Here is a 9186-nt window from a genome sequence, read left to right as displayed (position 1 = left end):
GTATGGTACTCTAGTTAATTTGCAGCAAAAAAAAACCACACACACACACACACATATATATATATATATATATATATATATATATATGTATGTATATATATATATATATATATATATATATATATATACATATATATATATATATATATATATATATATATATATATATATATATATATATATATGTTGTTGCAGTTCTGCGTTTTTACAAATAAAGGTTAATTTCCCCCCTCATAGTTTAGTCACACTACAACACGTAGCCTCGTTTAAGCTCAGTTATTTCTTAGTAAGTGTAAGCGTAGACCTTTCCTATGTTTAGTTTTGCGTTGAGTAGAATAATGAGAGTTAGGTCTCCTTCCAATGCTTCTGATGCAGCGATGCTTTGGTTTTTGGCACAAATTACCACGAGGCCGGCCTGACAAGTCGATGCAGGCCGAAGGAAGGCGGGACCGGAGAAGTGGGTGTGACCGGTCAGCACGAGCCGCCAATCAGGGCTCGAGGGGAGTGGCTTAGCACTGCGGCAAAAGGCGTGGTTTGGAACATTCGAGGCAGGCCAGGGCGTGGCAATATAACCCCGTGCCCGAAGCCCCCACCTCAGTTATGGGGAGAGGCGCTCTGTTGAAACAAGTTGTGAGGAGGGCATGCGCTGGGTTGTGAGCTCGAGTTATCGGTTCGAAGCGCGGTGTGAAACGAGTTCTGAGGAGAGGTACGCTGAACCAAGTTGGAGTCCTGAGAGTGCGCGGTGTTGAATTGAGTTACAAGTTGAGTTCGCGGTTGAGCTTGAGGCAGATCCTCCGTTGAATTACGAGAGCGAAACCACGCCGTTGTATTAATCGCGCTGTGAAGGACCGCCGTCCCGGCCGAGGGACGCGCATATCTTCCTGCCTGCCTTTGTTCGAGATACGCGCCGCGAGGATCCCTCCCGCCTGCCTGCCTGCCTTCGTCGAGGGACGTGTTGTGACCGCAGAGGGCCACGCTGGGTGAGCTGTTCCTGAACGACAAAGCTGGCGCGTCAGCGCATGAACATTCCTTCCTTCATCCCCCTGTGAGTGTGAAAGGGCCCATTGTCTGGAGAGATAAGTTAAGACTGTATAAGATCTGCCCTGTGTCTCTGTTCTTCTACCGATCATTGTAAATAATAATTAAACCTGTTATTTCTTTGATTTGACCATCTCGTCCCTTCCATTATTGACTGAGCGTGGTACGAATTATATCGCTCTAATCGGGTTCCAATACCAAGGTAACTGCACGGACCACGTGGTGCGCCATCTGCTCGGGTGCACTCAAATTACGCGTGGTTCGTGCGAGACTTGATCCCCGCTTCCGCGGCGGCACGGGTACTTAGGTACGTGCGAACATTGTCCCAAAACCCTGTCCCGCGTCCAACCGGAAGTGGCGACTCGAGTCTCGCGATTGCGACGACCCAAGGAGAACAAGGGGCTTAATCTACCCTTGGTAAGGGAACGGGGGTCATGCAAAACCATAACAATATATATATATATATATATATACAGTCGTGGCCAACAATATTGGCACGCTTTGCACTTTTTTCAAATAATTCACCATTCTTCCAGAAAATTGTTGAAATTAAAAAATATTTTGGAATTCACAAATGTATTTCTTTGGTTTGCAGTGGAACAAAACAAAAAAAGCTGAAAAAATTACTAAATCTTAGCATATCCACACAGAAATCCTAAAATGGACCTAACAATATTATTGGCACCTTTTAGAAGTTGTTATAAATAATTAGATTTCAAGGAGGTGATTATCCTTTACTTTGGACATGAACTCACCTGTGGTGAGTTGCAGGTGCCCGCAATATAAAAATCACTCATTAAACCAGTTTGAATAGAGAAAAGGAGTCATTCTGCAGTTTTGTGTCACTGTGTGTACCGCAATAAGCATGGAGAAATGAAAGAAAACCAGAGAATTGTCTGAGGAGATCAGACACAAGATTGCAACCAAGCATGGACAGTCTAAAGGCTACCAGTTCATCTCCAGAGACATTGATGTTCCTGTGTCCATCATACGCAATGTTATCAGGAAGTTTAAGGCCCACGGCACTGCAGCCAACCTCCCAAAATAAATGTACGTGTCAGACGGATCTGTTAGAACAAAATGGCCAGCAGGTCAGGTACTCTTGTAGAAAATGAATACTTTGCCATTGTGACCATTGTCTATTTATCTTCACCTACCGGGATGCAGAGCAGGTGCATGACTATTTGTGTGACGGATCCGCTTGGATGCAGTCCGGGGACCACCATTGCATCTTCGGACACTAAGTTCCAACGAATATTTTAAAGATTCTCCTGGAATGGAGTAATCGCTGGCCAGTGGTTGGATGGCTGGTTGACCAATCCCTGGGTCAATGCAGATCAGCAAAACAGAAAAAATGAAAACATGAAAATGTGAGATGAATGGTAATAATAACGACAAAAGGAAATGTCCCAAGTTCCATATTGTGGATAATTCAACCAAACAACAAGAACAACAACATAATAATAATAATAATAATAATAATAATAATAATAATAGTAATAAACTATTATTACTAAACTCCTCATGATTATGCACTCGCTGTCTGCTGAAGAAGGGAAATGACAAAAACAAACACAGGTAATGCATTGGATTTTATCCCATACCGCACGATAAGAGGACATAATGGAAGCTTAATGTTTCCATAATTTCCATTTAATGAGCAGTACGACAGTTTCGCGTTGGCGTTCTTGCTTTCCAGGCATTTCGTGCGGGAGGAGTTGGCTCCAACTTTTGTACCTGAGAAGGTGCAGTACCTGAGGAGGCTCTGGGTCCTGGAGTCGGTATAGGATGAAAAATTCATGACATCTGCTACGTGGACGTGCAGGTGATTCCGAAGGTATGGAAGCTTCTCGCAAACACACGTCTGTGGCAGATATAGACTTGCCAAATTCAGGATGTCCCACTCGCACCATTACTAATTGACCTCATTACTCATTAGAACTGTTTCTATTTTATATCCGCAATACCGCATCGGTTATTCACCAGGGTGCTTGTTTGTGTGTTTGTACTTGTGTGTGTGTGTGTGTGTGTGTGTGTGTGTGTGTGTGTGTGTGTTTGTGTGTGTGTGTGTGTGTGTATATGTATGTTAGTGTGTGTACATGTTTGTGTGACTGATTGTGTGTGTATGGCTGCTTGTGTGTGTATGTATATGTATGTATGTATGTATATATATATATATATATATATATATATATATATATATATATATATATATATATATATATATATATATATATGTATATATATATATATATATTGCGGTTCTCTCGCCGGCCTTCTTCCCCTTATCAAGGGGGGATTAATCCCTTTGTCTTTACTGGCCTGGAGGAACCGAGACTTATTATGTCCTTTCCGGGCGAGCGCAACATAGGGTTTCGGGACCAAATTCTCGCTCGTACCTAAGTACTCGCGCCGCCATGGAAACGAGGTAGCAACCCTCACACGAACCACGTGAGGTTGGAGTACGCCGAGCGGTTTGCGTACACGTGATCCGCGCAGTCTTAGATAGTGGAAACCGATTGGAGCGATCTTATTTGTGCCACGCTTAGTCAATTGGAGAAATCACAGAAACGATCGAATCAAGAAGAAAGGAAGAACAGATGGGTTTAATGATTCTCACACGTATTTACAGTTCCAGGACGAAGAGACACAGATAAATCCTTATACAGTCATACTTATCCCTGGACAACGGGCCCGTCTCTCTCACACTCACACACAGAATTGCAGATGTCGATGTTCACCAACGTGCCGATGTGGTCATCCAGGATCAGCCCCGTCCGGCTCTCCATGGTCCATGTGCGTCCCGCAAAGATGGTGATCGGCGAAGACAGGGACTCGTAGCACGTCTCTCGAACGAAGGAGATATATCGGGTGGAACGGCAAGCGGCGGACTTTTACGGCAAAGGGCGGACTTTTACGGCAAAGGGCGGTTACTCAGCCGTTCTCATGCAAGTGCGGCAAGGCACATCAAGCTCATCAAGCACCGCACTTTCGGGCTGTAAGTTCAACACGAGTCCTTTCGCTATTCCTCTCCCCTGTGAGTCCTTTGGGTTGTCCAGTGCTAGTCCTCCGCTTCAGTCCTTTCGAGGGCTTTGTGCATCGGGTTATATAGGCACGCCCCGCAAACCTTCTGGAACTCACCAGACTCTTCTCACCATGCCCTCTGACGCCACGACCTCTGACCTCTGATTGGTGGCTCATGCTTACCGTCATCGCTCCTGCCGCTCTGCTTCGACTCTGCCCAGATCCTCCTCTGCCTGCCTCGTGTTAACTCGCCCAATATGAACCAACGTTAACGAACTGTATTGAGGTTATGGACGTAGGATGATCGGTGGCAGTAGGGCCTATTTTCCTGGCTTTACACAACGCAGAATTAACACTGGAAAGGGCCTATTATATATATATATATATATATATATATATATATATACATATACAGACTTGGCATTTAATATGGAATATTTTTTTTTCTTGACTTGGGTTTACTTTCTTAACTCAGTATATCAATCTGGTGAGTTTCTTTTACACTTTGGTGATTTATTTGTTAAAAGAACCATGTCACTGATTGCCTGTCGCAGCAAGAAGTCAACAACAGGATTATATCACAGGTGGCGTGGCAAAATCTACGGACAGGTGCATTTGATGATTGGCTTCACAGTCGGGTATACAAGGGTTGTTGCGTTCTGTATAAGTGGAAAACAACTGCTGCACGTCTCCAAAAGTTATTGCCGCTTCCTCTGGAGATGGTCCGTCAACTCGACAATGCTGTTTGTCATGGAGTGGTAGCTTTACGAAATTACGGCATGAAACAGCGTGCTATTGCTCGGCAGTATGGCATCACTCAAGGTCAGGTGTCAAAGATCCTGAAACGAAATGCTCAGAGGGGTGTCCCTTCTCCAATACCGAGGCCAGGACGTCCCCGCAGAACCACAAGGATGGATGATCGCCAGCTGCACCGGTTAGTCCGCAATGGCCGTACCAAGTCAGCTAATCGGCTTAGGGCTGAGTGGCAGCAACTGACAAATGTGCCTGTATCCAGAAGGCTAGTCAACCAACGACTGGTTCAAGCAGGCTATCGTACCAGGCATCCCCTGAGAAAGCCACGCCTGACCAGACAACACCGACAGCGCCGATTGCAGTGTGCCAGAGAGCACCGTCAATGGCAGCCACGACACTGGAATCACGTGATCTTCAGTGACGAGTCTAGATTTCTGGTCTATCATCAAGATGGCCGCGTCCGAGTGCGCAGACAAGTGCATGAAGCCTACAACAAATATTGTATAGTGCCAAGAGTCCAAGCTTTGGCCGTACCAAGTCAGCTAATCGACTTAGGGCTGAGTGGCAGCAACTGACAAATGTGCCTGTATCCAGAAGGCTAGTCAACTAACGACTGGTTCAAGCAGGCTATCGTGCCAGGCACCCCCTGAGAAAGCCACGCCTGACCAGACAACACCGACAGCGCCGATTGCAGTGGGCCAGAGAGCACCGTCAATGGCAGCCACGACACTGGAATCACGTGATCTTCAGTGACGAGTCTAGATTTCTGGTCTATCATCAAGATGGCCACGTCCGAGTGCGCAGACAAGTGCATGAAGCCTACAACAAATATTGTATAGTGCCAAGAGTCCAAGCTGGAGGTGGTGGGGTGACCACCGTTTGGGCTGCTTTTCATGCAGGGGGCAAAACTGACCTGGTTGTTCTGAATGGAAACATGAACCAGTTCAAGTACAGGGCCATTCTGGAAGAAACATTGCTTCCATTGGCTCGTGCAGCCTTTCGAGGAAACTTTGTCTTCCAAGATGACAATGCACGGCCTCATCGTGCTCGCATGATCCAACACTTTCTTGCTGACCGTGGTGTAGAGCATATGGAGTGGCCAGCCATGTCCCCGGATATGAATCCGATAGAGAACTTGTTGGCTGAATTAACGCGTCAAATCGACCACTTGGACCAGCAGCCGACCTCTGTGCGTGAATTGCAGCAGGCTATTGTCACTGCATGGCAAGCGATTCCTGTCCAAACCTTGGCAAATCTCGTGAACAGCATGCCTCAACGTGTACGTGCTCTCCTGAATGCTCGTGGGGGTTACACGAAGGACTGAACTGTAATTTTACTGTCCGTAATCCCAGTCGTAATTTAACTTTTGTTTTTGTTAAAAAAAATTTGGGCTAATGTGCAAAATAAAGAGATACTTCTGGAAAACGTACAGAAGTTTAACACAGCACTGTCCATGAATTGAGTTCGATATCAGTTTACATCACTTTCAAGTATCAATTTATTTGATTCGAAATGTCAAATGTGGTTTTTGTTTCTTTTAAAGGTCACATTAACAAAATCTAGAATAATTCCAACATAATTCCAATGAACTTTTGGTTCTAAGACATCTTGAAAAGTAAGTTCACCCCCACAAAAAAAATATTCCATATTAAATGCCAAGTCTGTATATATATATATACAGGGTGAGTCAAATGTAGCACCCCATTTCTGTTTATATATATATATATATATATATATATATATATATATATATATATATATATATATATATATATATATATATATATTTGTCAGTTGATTGTTTGACATTTGTATTACAGTGTACAAGAAGGTAGAAATAAATGAATGACATGTTTATCTTTATCAGCTTTCGAAAGTTTATCAGCTTTCGGCTTGATGAAAACTTTCCCGGAAAGTGGATCGGCCGCCGCGGTCCGATCGAGTGGCCGGCACGCTGCCCAGACCTTACACCTCCAGATTTCTTTCTTTGCGGGCTCATGAAAGACCTTGTTTATCGTGAAAAGCCTTGCACCATTCAGGAATTGAAGGCTCAAATCACTGCAAAGTTTGAGGAAATTGATATCGAACTCTGCAAGCGTGTGTGCCACTCTGTGCCTGCTCGGCTGCAATTGTGCATCGATCACGAGAGAGGGCACTTTGAAAATTGCAAGGAAAACAGCTTGGTACACTTACGTAATAATTTTCCCCTGAATAAATGGTTAGATAAACATGTCATTCATTTATTTATAAATTCTTGTACACTGTAATACAAATGTCAAACAAACAATCAACTGACAGAAATATATATATATATATATATATATATATTGTTGCGGATATGGCATTTGGCCTCCATATCCGCTTGTAAATATTCCCCTATTTCCCCAATACTCCCCAACTATCCCCAATCCCCCATTCCCTAGTCCCATTGCCTGTAAATAACACTCTGTAGAACCGACCTTCCCCTTTTTCCCCCATTAAATGTCGTGCCCAGGTTCACCGCATCTCACGTAGACAACTATAGGACATCTTGCTAGTTATTCTTAGTCTATGTCAGTTAAGGACTCGTTTCCATTAATTCTGACTCTTCGTTGCACCAGAATGTGATCGTATGGCACCAGTAGTGAGGTTAGGACCTCCCCTTACCTCCTCCCATCTTTTCCCCATGAAACAACAACAACAACAACAACTACAACAACTACAACAACTACAACACCTACAACAACTACAACAACTACAACAACAGAGGAGATTGGGGGCGGCGCGGCGCGGGGAGTGTGCGTCCTCGCTCCGGCTGGTTAGCCGCCATTGGCCATGCGCTCCACGGGGTTACCACGAAGGGGCTGGCTGTCAGCCCCTCGTCAAGGGCGGAGCCGGTAACCCCCCCCCCCCCCCGCACCCAATGAGAAGCAACGGGCCGATTCCATCTGGGGCGGAGCTAACTAGCCGAGGGCGTGTCACTCCCCGCCGGATATACGCGGCCACTTACCGGACGTGACGTCAGATGCGCCCCCGACTGAAGAAGACAAGTCGCGACCTTCCAGCGCTGAGAGCGACCTCCCCGCATCATTGGACCGGACCGGGTCGATTCTGTCCTTGAGCCAAGAGTGCACCTTGAGCCATCGACTACCCGCTTTCCTTGCCATCAATCCCCGTGTGAGTCAGTTTTGTCCCGTTTATCTGTCGTCTGTCGGGGCTAATATAAGAGTGTGTCTAAGTGCCTGTCTTCCTATGCTGTCCCTCTTGTCATTGTAATCTGACCTTCCGCCCTAATATAACCTCCTCCGGAGGTCGTGAGAACTGAACCCTTGGTGTCGTGTCATTTTAATCCAGCCGTTGTGTCTTTTCCATCATTGATTTAGCATAGCGCGACTTAGTCAACGTTCGAGCATAATCGGGTAAACTGTGCAGACGCGGTCATACCAAACCGCTCGGTAAACTAACATCCACAACCGCGTCTGTAACAATTGGTGTCAGGAGTGTCGGATTCGAACCTGGGACTAAATTTATTAGGCCCAAATTTTGGAACACCAATTGTACCACTAGGGTAACAATTGGTGTTGGGAGGTAGAATTCGATCCGGAGCGCGTTTCCCGCGCTCGAAATTATAACGGCGAAATTTGATTTGTTTTACGGAAATAAAAACCCGAATTTTGAAAGTCGCGCTATGGCGGATCAAGACAGCTGGGGTCCGGTAGGGGAGAGTGAGGCAGGGTCGGTCCAGGACCAAATTGAGGGACGCGAGGAGTGCGAAGCAGCGAGGGTAGCAGACGCACAAAATAGCGTCGTTGTGCCCGACGTTGCGGGGGCGCAAAATGGCGCCTCGCTGGTCACCGCGCCCGCGACCGTGGCAGCGCCCCTGGTGGATTCGAACCTTTTCCTCCTGCAAATGAGGGCCCTTATGGAACAAATGGGTGAGCAATTGGGAGACCAAATTAGAGGTTTGAAAAGCAGTATGGGACAAATGGGGAACCGGATGGAGGCTCAGAATGAGCAATTGGGGGTAATGGGGAACCGGATGGATGCTCAGGGTGAGCGATTGGAGGGCAAAATAGGGGTAATGGGAAACGAAATGGGGGTAATGAGGGACGAAGCGAGGGGTACTGGTGAGGGATTAGACAATAATTTTAAGGGATTAGACAATAATTTTAAGGGATTAGACAAGAAATTTGGGAAATTAGACGATAGATTAGGGGAAATACAGGAGGGGTTAATGGGGGTAGAAAATAGAATGGCTGCCCAGGAGAATCAGATAGAGGGAGTGAAAAATGGGTTAGAGGGGTTAGAAAACAGGATGGAAGGCAAATTGAGGGACATGAGGGACCAAGCGGAAAGGGAAGTTAACCAAATGGGGCAGCAGATAGAGGGGGT

This window comes from Myxine glutinosa, chromosome 4, assembly GCF_964187855.1.
Source record: "Myxine glutinosa chromosome 4, kmMyxGlut1.1, whole genome shotgun sequence".
Lineage (NCBI taxonomy): Eukaryota > Metazoa > Chordata > Myxini > Myxiniformes > Myxinidae > Myxine > Myxine glutinosa.
The sequence above is the reverse complement of the archived record's forward strand: the minus strand, read 5'-3'. Positions refer to the sequence as shown.